Source organism: Ischnura elegans, chromosome 10 (assembly GCF_921293095.1).
Source record: "Ischnura elegans chromosome 10, ioIscEleg1.1, whole genome shotgun sequence".
NCBI lineage: Eukaryota > Metazoa > Arthropoda > Insecta > Odonata > Coenagrionidae > Ischnura > Ischnura elegans.
In genome coordinates this window covers 44,747,538-44,760,015 of record NC_060255.1, presented here as the reverse complement: position 1 = coordinate 44,760,015, position 12,478 = coordinate 44,747,538, and the positions used below count along the sequence as shown (strand labels likewise).

General features: G+C 38.5%; 1 protein-coding gene across 1 annotated transcript in view; it reads right to left on the bottom strand.

Annotated features, from left to right (window-relative positions):
- Positions 1–12,478, bottom strand: part of LOC124167081 (microtubule-associated protein futsch) — a 492,547-nt gene that overhangs the window by 21,129 nt on the left and 458,940 nt on the right. The window lies entirely within an intron of this gene.

Genomic DNA, 12,478 nt, shown 5'->3' with positions numbered 1-12,478 from the left:
ATCACATACACCTGGCGTGCAGCCTTAGTGATGAATTGTTTTTCTGCTATAACTTATGATTGTGTTTTAATTATAAAAAGGCTTATTTGCCTTATTTGCTTATGGGTCTTCATTATTTGTCCCCTGCATCTGCATCGGCCTGAGGAAAAGAATTGCACATTGAAATTCGTTCTCTGGGCTAGAAATCAAGTGACTTATTCCTGAAATCCTGCCATCACAGGATGAAAGATGTTCTATCACAACTATGTGATTCTAAACAATTACAAGATTCAAACGTAGAGGGTATACATATTATTATAATACTGAATCTTTCATCCCTCAATGCTGAGAGTAAAAATTTGGACACAAAATATCTGAAGAAGTCAATCAATCAATTTTTCAAATAAATATTTTTCTGATCAGTTGGTTCAAACTATTTTTAATTATGATGTGGGTTTTCCTGAAAGGAACATTGCAAAATCTCGTATCATTCAATTATGCTTACAGTGGCACCTATTCATTCACTGGAGATATAGGTCTTCAATTATTGCATTAGGGTGCTTATTACTAATTCATGGTTTCATTTTCAAGTCCTCAAAAATATTGTAAAATTATTTTGAGCGACGTGTCACAGGTTTTTTGGAGAGGTTATTAGTTGTGAAAACATTGTATACAGCCACCAAATTATGTTCATTTGTTCAATCAGGTAATAAGTTTTTCACTGGTACCCCCCACGCATGACATAATAGCTGATTCCCCCAAACCCTGTAAAATGTGACTATGTATATTTCTCTAAAGGTCATTCGATGTGTGATTTATCAAGTCACTCTACCAGACCCAGTCAAATTCCCTTTAAAATTGACATTTTGTCACCTTTGTTGGTGGAGAAAAAATTGTTATTTTGAGAGTTATGGAAATATCAATGAGAAAATTACAGGACACAAAAATTGGGAAATTTTTTGAGAAATTTAAACATGTCTATTAGTTGAGATACAAATTTACTCCATATTTAATGCTAATACTGCGTTTTAAATTTCAATTTTTGGAGGAGAATAATTAGAGTTTTGAACAGGTATGCATTGTGGCCTGTGAGTATGAAATTCACACCAGAGGATGTATTATTTGACCATCTCAAAACAACTCAATTTGAATTCACAATTTGAACAATAATAACATGATTTTGTTGCAGTGCATTGCTATAGCCTCTGAAAATATAGAAGGGAATATTATCAGCATCATTGTAAACAAATTCGTAAGTAATTCATTTCGCCATCAATATTTGCAAAAGTACAGTGCATTTAATACTCGTTGACCCCTGTGTGGATGTTGGTTTTGGGCATCGAAGAGTCTATTTTGAAGAAGTACCTTTAGGTTAAAATTGACATTTTTCTGGGGACTTTATCAATTAAAGGCCAATGCTTGACTTAGCCCTAAGTGCTTTACCTCCCCTCCCAAGTTCCTCCACCACAACCACTTTCCCCTCTAATAGGGTGGTTTCCCATTATTTTTTTATTACCTTAATCGAAAGATCATTATTCCTGGCGTACGTATTTCATGCTTTTCGAATTTTAAATGACGATATCTATTTTTCGCGATTAAATGAAAAGTGAAAAATTTCAAGCGCGCGAAAACGCAACGGCTAAGTATGAATGCTGGGAAAAGCCTGTGTGATGTCAGTCTGGTTCCCGCTGCCGCATTGTGAGGTGACCTTTGGGCAAGGATGAGTGCGCTGCTGCGATGCAGGCTGCTAGCAGGTAGAAGAGTACCCTGCTAGCAGGTAGCGCTTGGCTTAAATAAGGATTATGTATTAATGCCTTATCAAACGAAGGAAACTTTCCAACCATAGGCAGTTTTAATTGGTGATTATTAAGAGATGTTTCCCTGTGCCTCATGCATGCATTGGTAATTTCAGACAATGTAAAACTCCTATCTACTCGTATAAAAACTAGGTACCCTGTATGTCACGTGGAGTGGCATTGCATGGGTGCTAATCTGGCCTTTTTCAAATGCAGTTAAAATTGACCATTGCCATTGGTCTAAACTGGGATTTATAAAACCAAATATTTTGTATATTATGAATACGCTAACTGCGGGTAACGAATCGCAATCAATGCCTTTCGTTTTCTTTGATGAAGGAAACTACCCCATTGACAGGGGCGCCGACTTATAAAAAATATTGGGGGGGCCCATATCGGGGGTCTTACCCCAGGAAGAGGTTAAATCCAAAGTGTGTCTCAGCACCGTAACACTATCATAATTCACACCACTTGTTTTCAGTTAACCTGCTTACTACCTTAAAATTATTTGTTTTAACACATTATTGAATGCATTTTAAAAGGTATCTATCATCAAACATGGGAAAATACCAATATATTTTTGTGATTTTCCCAAAGCATAATATAACTTTATTATTTTCTTGAATTATTGAGGGGGCTCAGCCCCCCCTAACGAATCTTTGAGGGGGCTCGGGCCCCCTCAGGCCCCATGGAGTCGGCGCCACTGCCCATTGATGGTGTTCTATGTATTCAGGGGCCAACAAGTTTTGACCAGACTATAACACCTCCTTTTCTTGATGTGCACACCCAGTGGAGGATGCATATTGGGGGTACGTACCCCCTTGTGGGTCCGCTCACATTGCCTAACATTGCAGAACCACAGTTGTAACTTTTTTTATGTCAAAAGATGGCATTGTCTTTTATATGTGTATAATCAGCTTAAATAAAACTTTCTGAAACTTTACATGTGACTTACTTGCCATGTACACAAGGCAGTAATGGGTACAGAAAAAAACTCAAGCAAGGGGTGCAAAAGATATCTTGAGCTGCCTGTACTTTTATCTTAATAAAAAAATAATCAAGGTACATACAAATTTTTAGATACTTTTAAGGCAAAAATGAGTTTTCCAACCCCCCCACCTCCACTAACAATAAAATATAATACCTCTGTAATGTATTTTTTGAGATGTATGAGTTAAAAGTACACAATGTATGTATGCTATTGAGAAGTTTTTTCATGAAAAATACTTATTAATGAAACTTATACCAATACACTACAATATACTTTTACTTGACAAATAGATATAATTTGCTTGTATCAGTGGCATAGCCAGGAATTTCCTTTTGGGAGGTCCAAAACCATGGGGAAAATTTTTGAAAAACAAGGTACTAAGTAATGGCTTTAAAACTAATTTAACACTTTTAATTAGGTATCGAAAAAACTTCATGTGTTAAAGAAATATTTTTTAAACTCATGATTTTTCAATATTTTGTTTTCTTTTATGAAGGAAATAATTGTGTTTTTATATTTCGGAGGGGGGGTCCGGACCCCCCTCCGGCTACCCACTGGTTTGCATTGTAACTAATTGAAAATAATTTGGTGTACAGTGACAGTGTAATAAAATTGATAAAATGTGCTACAAATCGAATAAAATCTGACAATATCTATTGATTGTGGCATTATAATTTTGAAAAAATTAAATAAATTATTTACAAAAATAACTTTTAAGCTTTTCAAAATTTTCTGCTCCCTGAAATCTGCCGCCCGGGGGCATGCGCCCGCCCTACTTCTTCCTAGTTCCGGGCCTCCTGGTAATTCCACATTTCGAAGAGCATAGTTTGGAATTTCATGAAAATTACGTAAGCTTTATTTCTCGGACCACGCACCAAAACTGCTAAGGGCGTACAGACAGCGTTACCCAGATGTCAAGCGAATTAGACTGGGAGCCACTAGAGAATCGGAGGCTGCGCGCTAGGCTTGGATTGCTTGTAAAGCATTAAAAAGGAATGACACTTTTTTCACACTATTTATTTAAGTCGACCGGTTTCGTCGCATAGGCGACATCTTCTGAAGATATCGCCTATGCGACGAAACCGGTCGGCATAAATAAATACTGTGAAAAAAGTACTATCCATTTTAATTCTTTAATATGGATTTTTCACAAAGTAAAGCCTGAAACCATTGACTTTAGATTGCTTTAACAATTGAGAATAGATATCTTTAGGAGCTACACGGAGAACATCGTCTTGGAGCCCAATATTTTCAGGTCCGACTGAAACGATAAATTTAAGAGAGATATTTTGTTGAGCGGATAGATGTGGGAATTTTTCTCCCGAACCATAAAATATATAGGATAAAAGGATAAATGCTAGCCCTAATTTTGTTTGAGGATTTGCTTTTTTTATGTAGACGTAAGGGCACTGCATAGAGGAGGCCCAATTCCTTCCCATAAAAGGATGATTTCTAAGTTTTCTAGGATATTACACAATTACCTATACCACTTCTTTTTTACAGAGCGCGACCCGGGTTTCGATGAATAACATTGAATAGTTATGAGTTTGATAAATTATACCATCATGAATGTAAAATTCGGTTGATACCCCTGATTTTAGCTTATTTCTCCGTGAAAGTCGGATCAATTTGTCCGTCAGCGACGCGAGTGGCGACTTCTGTAAACCCATTGAAATGAGCGGTGATTGACAACATATTTGGAGACCGACTTTTTGGATCCTCTTTTGTAATATTCGTGTTGTAACACCTAATTTTGAGTGGTTTGTTTTGGTTGTTGGTGTGACGAAATAAAAGCAATAATAAGCAGCAGAGGTGGAGTGAGGTAATTGTTGGGATTGTTGACGGCGCGGGAGGAGATGAAAAAGAGGGGAGTCGGATTGTGATAGTTATGGCGGACGGGTGTTCCCTCGCTCCCGAGTATGTATTATTTAAAGTGAAATAAAATGTTTGAAAGTAACGTGAAAACGAAGTGAAATTAATTGAAACGTTACATTTTGGCGCCGCAACGTGTGGGGCACGACTTCTCGAGAGGATAGAGACCACGGAAAGCCTGAGGAACGAGTCGCGTCGTAGAGAGCGGGAATTCAAGATGGCGGGAGTGAAAAAATTTTACGAACTGAAAAAGGTGGATTTACAAAGTTTGTTGAGGGATCGGGGATCGACGACCCAAGGGGCGAAATATGAGCTGCAGGAACGTTTAAAGCCACTTTTGATAAAAGAAGGGGTAGATATAGAGACACATGAGTTTGAGATGGAGACGCAGGACCAAGGATACAGTGACCTACGGGTGCTACTAAGACAGATGCTAGAAGACCAGGAGAGGCGAGATAGTCAGTTAAAGGCAGAACTGGAGAGGCAGGATAGCAAACAAGAAGAAAGGGACAAAAAGTTGGAGGAGACAATGAAGAGCATCAACGAAGGGTTAGCGGCGTTTCGGCGAGAATGTAAGGGGAGAAAGGAAAAACAAGCGGAGGAAGTGCCCGGGAAGATGGCGGACGAGATAGGACAAGAATCCACCTCAAAGGCAGCTGGGCCGGATGAGGAGGCGGTCCAACACATCGTGCGTGAGAAAGACACGAGACCCAGCGTCGCAGTGGCATCCGCGGTGCAATTGAAGGTCCCGACGTTTGATGGGAGGAATACATTGGGACCCCGTGAGGAGCGTGCGTGGAGGACGTCGGGAGGCGCGTTCCAGCACAACCAGCAGCACGGATGGGACTCGAGGAAGTCGCAGCAGCAGGAGTGGCAGGCGTCGAGCCAGCAGAGAGAGGGACGACGAGACAATGACTTTCTCGGCGATGGATACTTTCACCGGCCGGGCGAGAGATCAGCTGATCAGCGGCCTGCACTAAACAATGTAGCGGAGGCGCGCCAACCGGAGCGACAGCACCTTGTCAATTCCATGATGGCGGAAGGAAGCAGTCACATAACCGAGCTTGGATCGGCAGGAGAAGGTGACTCTGAGAGGATCGCGAGAATATTTAGGATACGTGAAGGTAACGTAAGAAGGGACGAAGGTCGGGTGGAGAGAAGAAGGAGGAAGGAGAAAAGGAGGAGAGTAAAATTTAAAATGGGGCAATTAGATAGGTGGCGAGAGTGGTTACACCCTGGAGAGACGGTGGAAGGGTGATGTGACAGGAGAAAAGTGAGGGTAAATACATGTGTAATAATTTGATATGGGTGATTGCAGGAGTGTTGGTTGATTGTTTATTAAGTGCATGGTTGGTATTTATATGCTTGGAATGAATGATGACAGTGATGAATGAATGAGTAAAGTGAACGGAGAAGGAAAGTGATAAATAAGAGAAGTGTGACAGATGGAATAATGAAATGCCGGTATGTGAAGTGGAGTGAACTGTGTTTGTGTGATGGAAAGGGGGAAGTTCAAAACTGAAGGCGTTGGGGCCACGCCCGTAACCCATAATACTTTGTTTTTGAAGGCTTTGAAAAAGAAAATTGCATGTCATTCCATTTTCTTTTCCAATGGGGCAAATGTAACACCTAATTTTGAGTGGTTTGTTTTGGTTGTTGGTGTGACGAAATAAAAGCAATAATAAGCAGCAGAGGTGGAGTGAGGTAATTGTTGGGATTGTTGACGGCGCGGGAGGAGATGAAAAAGAGGGGAGTCGGATTGTGATAGTTATGGCGGACGGGTGTTCCCTCGCTCCCGAGTATGTATTATTTAAAGTGAAATAAAATGTTTGAAAGTAACGTGAAAACGAAGTGAAATTAATTGAAACGTTACAGTGTGTAGACGGCTAGTGTCCTAACACCTCCTGCCAATCGTCTTTTTAGGCGGCTTGCGGGCTAGTATGTACATGTCGATAAATTAATCCTCGCATTTAACCTTCATGAATCACCCCCAGAATGTCCCCTTTCTAAACGGATCCCCGCTGAATTCTTTTTGTCACGGCCTTCCTACGTGCCATTTGAACGCGCTACTCCCGGGCATCGGGCCAGATTTGAAATCCCGCATCCTACTCCCGAAGCACTTTGGGGATGGTCTCTTCCTTCCCGGAAAACTGCCGCATCACCATTATCTCTCGACTTGTCTGGTCCAAGGGGAGTGTCATGACTTATGATTTACGCAGTGTGGCGTCAAGGCTTGGAAGTAGCTTTCTCCTGTCTCATTTTATCGCCGTAGCTTAATGTATTCTTGATGCCGGCTTCTTTCTTGCTTCATTAACCCATTATTCCCCAGACTGTATGTAGGGATTTTAACTTCGGTTGTTTCGCATTTTCTGATTTATTTTGGCCAAATTATGATGAATTTTTGGAAAAATATTATATTAATCATATTATATGATTTCCGCAATGCTGCGTATACGCAACGCTGGGAAAACTCCCGTACACAAATAAAAAAAGTAATTCTTTAAAAATTAAGTTACATCTTTTTTTATTTTTTCTCTTGATTTGCACACTCGACATCGTCGCCGGGAGTTATCAGTATTCCCTTGGAGGAAATTCCCCGTTCTGCCTTTTAACGGACATTCTGGGGTATGTCATTTTTCCTTAGACGTCTCGTATGTGCGCATCGATTTTTATGCCAAACGCCATCAGTCATAAAAATAAAATTTTATGAATGAAATTGTTGGTGAAAATGGCAAAATTAGAACTAGAGATAGGTACTTAAAAGAAATCAGTAAATTGAAGAAAAAATTATTCTGAAGTAGAAACTTGTTCTGAGAATTAGGATTCAATAATGTTGCGTTTACGCAACGCTGGGGATTAATGGGTTAAAGGAGGTTTATGCGATGAACGAAATAAATGTCTATTTTGTACGATATGCCACACGATGTGGTGGAAGTTGCGTGTATTAGTTGAATGAAACATTGCAATATTTCCACAAGATTCGAGCATGACACGTTTCTTGTTACAGAAGCATTATCGAGTCAACAATTAACATTTGATAATGTTGTTGTAACAACGAAATGCGTCGTGTCCGAGTAAATCCTGTGGAAATATAGCAACGTTTCTTTGAACTAATATGAAGTATATGTCATTTTATTTTTTTCCTTTCCGGAAACAGTGTCGTAGTATTTTTTCGCTTGACGTTTCGCTCCCAGGAGCGTAAATTTGGGCTAATAACACTGTTCTGCAAAAAAATAGTTCAAAAAATGCCTGGCTACAATTTAGGGTGTTTCTGGCTAATTTTGGGTCGCTGAATCCGAAAATGACCTCCGTTTTTTTCTATCATCCTCCAGTTTTACGTGCAACCCTTAAAATGGGGAAAACAACCCCATATCTAAACTTATCGCTTTTAAAGGGACTTTCACTAATGTTATCTGCTTCTGATTGAAAAAAAAACTGACATTTTAAGGCCAATTAAGGCAAGAAAAGATTTAGGGGGTGAAAATAAAAAAAAACTTTAAAAAACATTAAATTTAACAATTTTTCTTCGTTTTTTTATGACATATGATATGGTAGCTAATGGAAAAGTTTTTAAGGGACGAATAAACTGTTCACTCATTAACAAATGTAATTGGAGGAAGTGAATATGTCCGAAGACTGGTAATCCCAATGCCAATTAAAGTTATTAGGGAAAATATATCCGATAACGATTTTCGAGTGTCTTACAATTAGTGACAACTGCATCCTGTCTCACTCTTAATAAGAGGAATGCCCGTTGCCCCATTGCGGCGGTTTTGAGTTTTGGTTTGAAGACTTATGACCGATGGGAATTGGAAGGGGCCAGGATTCCTTTCAAAACTCAGCTGAGGCTGTAACTTTGAAGTAGCTGCGCCTTTTCGCTAGTACGACCCTATTGAAAATCTCAATGGGATTTCGTTTTCCTATAGTAATTTGACAATGGGAAACGATTTTTCCTACAGGAAACTTTTATGTTCCTATAGGAAACTTCTATATTCCTATAGGAAAATTATATGTTCCTACAGGAAATTCAAATTTTCCTTTAGGAACATGATTCCTATAGGAAATTTTTGTTCCTATATGAAAATTTGATTTTCCAATAGGAACATAACATTTTCCTATAGGAACATAATATTTTCCTATAGGAACATAAAAATTTCCTATAGGAACAAACGTTTCCCATTGTCAAATTACTATAGGAAAACGAAACCCCATAGAGATTTTCAATAGGGGATGGCTTCTCTTATTAGGCGCGGACGATAATTTTCCGTCTCAGTAAAAAGTCGAGTATTTTCGAGCAAGAAATGTCATTCCAATGGCAATTTGCAATAGGTATATGATCATCTGAATTTACTTCATCGTCTGACGGCGTAAAAAATTGGAAAAATAGTCATGTACTTTTCTGCTTTCTTAGAGTAATCTTTTTTACCTATTTGGCATATGCATATATCTCCAGTTCTCGTTTATCCGCTACGCAGAGTGCGCCCTCAAGTGTTCTTGAATTTTTTTACTGCTAGAAAGATGTATGAATATTTTTTTTACGATTTCCGCTCGTTTTGAGTGTCTCTGGTCTTGTGTTCAGGAATATTTTTTTCATAGTGATACTTCCACATATAACCTCAAATGGGGTGTTGCATCTGTTGCCTATATACCCAGGATGATCAAAGCGAACTTCGGCGATCTTCTTTCTGCCATTTTCATCAAAATTCATACTGGGTGTATGGTGTCTATATCGCGGATGTTTTTAAAAATTCTGTAGACTTATGAGACTCATTTGAAAAATTTTCACTTTAAACTTTCCAAGACTCGATGCATATATTTAAAAGGCACGGACGTTTACCACGTTTCGTGATGTATTAAATCGTCAAATTACGTTACGAAACTCAAGGCGTGTCCATTAAAAATATATAGTTAATTTAGGACATCTTTAGTATAATATTTTCATTATTCATAATGGAAAGGTATCTCAAAGTAATGTTTGAAGGTTTTAGTTATATTTGTTTGTCAATTTAACATGAAATTACAGCCATCCAAACCATGTCAAAAACGGCTGTTCTGTCAAACAAGGGGAAAATAATAAATTTTTAAGTATCTATAATTTGTAAAATTATTAGGCTCTATGGAGTCATAAACATAGCCCAACGTTGAAACCCCAACTTCAAGTGGAAGCTTAAAAATGCAATCGGAAATGGCAATAGCAAGTAAATATTAATAAAGAGATTTTATTTAAGTCAGAGCACTTCTCTTTCTTCGGGAGAATTATAGTTAGTTTAAATAAAATATACAATGGAAGTGCAGATATGGAAACAAAAACCGTCGTCATGGTCAGTCGTTCCGACCCATCAGATCCATCACGTGGTTTCGAATTTTATCATTTCAATGTTGGTACCGTGTGAAGAAGCTTATTTGTTGAGGAAGTTGGATTTTTCTGTAGAGGTTGGCGCAAATACTATTACACCAGTCTAAATACTTATGATAGTAAATTGTTTCCTCGAGTATTCATTTTTGACGCACGCATGTAATCATGTGACGGTTGATTAATTTCATGCTATTTATGACGTCATTTTTCTCTCCTTTCTCCGTTAGCGACCCGCTTTTTGCATTTTCCTGTTAGGGGAAGGGATAAAAAAGAAAGCGAAAAAAGGCATATCTGCAGGATTCCGCAGTTCACATTTTTCGAATGGAAGTGCTGCGTACGTGACCTTTGACGTGTTTCGAGTTCGAGAAAGTAAAAAAAAGAGCGGCTGATAATCGCTTTTCCTCGTTGGGATGAACTGTCTCTCCATATATTCGCGCGCTGGCAAATCCGAGGGCGTGGATGACGCTTTCCTCATCCCCTCGCAACAAAAACAATTGCGCCGCGTAAATCAGGCTTGCGGAGTAAATGTAAACAGGAGATCGAATAGCGCCCTCTGCGTTTGGGATCAGGATTGAATTTAGTGAAATTCGAGATAACGCGTTGACTATGATGGGTTTCATTGTCTGACAACGACTATGGCGTTGTTTTAGTGTATGTTGTTAATATAGATTGCATATTTCATCGCCAACGAAGTTCCAAAATTATTTATTGTCTCTGAGAGTCATTTCTGGAACACCGTGTTCATAGACATACTAAGCTGTTCTTCTGTTGTTAGTTTTTAGATGAAATATTGAAATATTCTATTTCCAGACCACTAAATGTTGTTATTTATGCTATGTTGTTATTATTTTGCGTATCGTAGTAATTGATTATAGTAGTCGAGTTTGCATATATAATAGGTAATAGTATTTTAGTGCAGTTCTTCTGTTGTTAACTTAGAAAATAACATATGCAAAAGAATTTTCTGAGATGATTTCCAAAATACTTTGAATTTAGCCTTTAAATGGTGTAAACTCTATTTCGTTATATTAAATTTTATTATGCGTGTTCCAAATTAATGATATTTCTATTTATGTCGCTCAAAAATGTATATTTTTTGCTCTTGGTGTTGTCTCAGGAAAATTAATAAACTATTCATTATAAATTAATTTATTAAATTCTATGATTATGTATTACTAGTGCCTTTTATGAAAATATTAACTTTAATGATCGCGAAGGGAGAGGACTGTTAAGCTGTTTAGATCCTTTTATTCCAATTCAAGCAGCTAAAAGATATGCCCTCAGAATAAAAGTAAACATGGGGTTACAACCCACCTCTGTACTTCTGACCAAGGTTGAAATAGGAACATCCGAAATCACCTTATGACTTAGAGCGGCTGTATGGAGCGATAGTGTTCGTTTTCATGCAGTTTATTTATATTGGGTAATTTATTACTCGCGAATAAGTATCAGGATTTTAATAAAATCCAAGCCTAAGATTTTGGTTGCCGCGGGGTCATTTTGAGAGCTGTTTTAAATTGTATCAGAAACGAAATGATGTCAACGATCCGCAATTTTCTCCGCGGTATTTACCCTGTACACGTCCAGCTGATGGTGCGTAAATATACTTCCTCTTCAACGTGCTTGATTGTGCGTCAAAACGCTCGAAGGCGACAACTTGCACAAAAAAGTGCAAGGGACCAGTGTCACCTTTCTAGTATAAGTGCTGTTGAAACGACATTCATTTCTACTCGAAATCTACAGTTTTTCATGTATAGGTATGTAAGCATCATCATGGGTGCCTATTTTTTGTCCTATATATTAATGCGATATCCGTAATGATTGCATGGAAAATAAATATTTTGAGCGTTAATCGACGGAGGTAGTGTGGCGAGGAAAGTATTTTTTGAAATTTCATTTAATAACTTCCTTCTTGTTGGTACCTCCTTAAGATAGGGTTCAGTTGTCTGAAGATTTCTCATGCCTCGAACATGTGGCGTGAGATGCACGAAGTTGCCGAGATGAAGCAATTACGATCATGATTACGATGTGATAATGAATGGAGAATATCGAACGAGGTGAGTCTTGCGAGGCCATGGTGTCGCAATCTCTTTAGGGATCTCATCTCGGCACGGGACATGAAGAAAGTACGTTAGTTCAGTGGGTGGGATTTGAGAACGCAAGGGGGTAGACCGTGCAAAATATTCTCGTGGATCTTGATCTGCGACCTAGTGGTAAGGAAGCTATACCTGTACGCATGAAACTACGCTAGATGATCTTATTTGAGGTACAGGCTAATTGTGAAAAGGGTGTACTCTGCAAGCCGTGGAATAAGTTTTGGAAAAATACTTTACTCACTACACTACTTCTATCGAACGTCGTCAAAACATTGTCTTTACCATGTTATCGATACGTGCATATTTAAATATTGGAAAAATCGTCTCCAAAGACGATGCTTGCCTATATATTAGAAAAAACTGTACATTGCAAGCAGATAATATATTC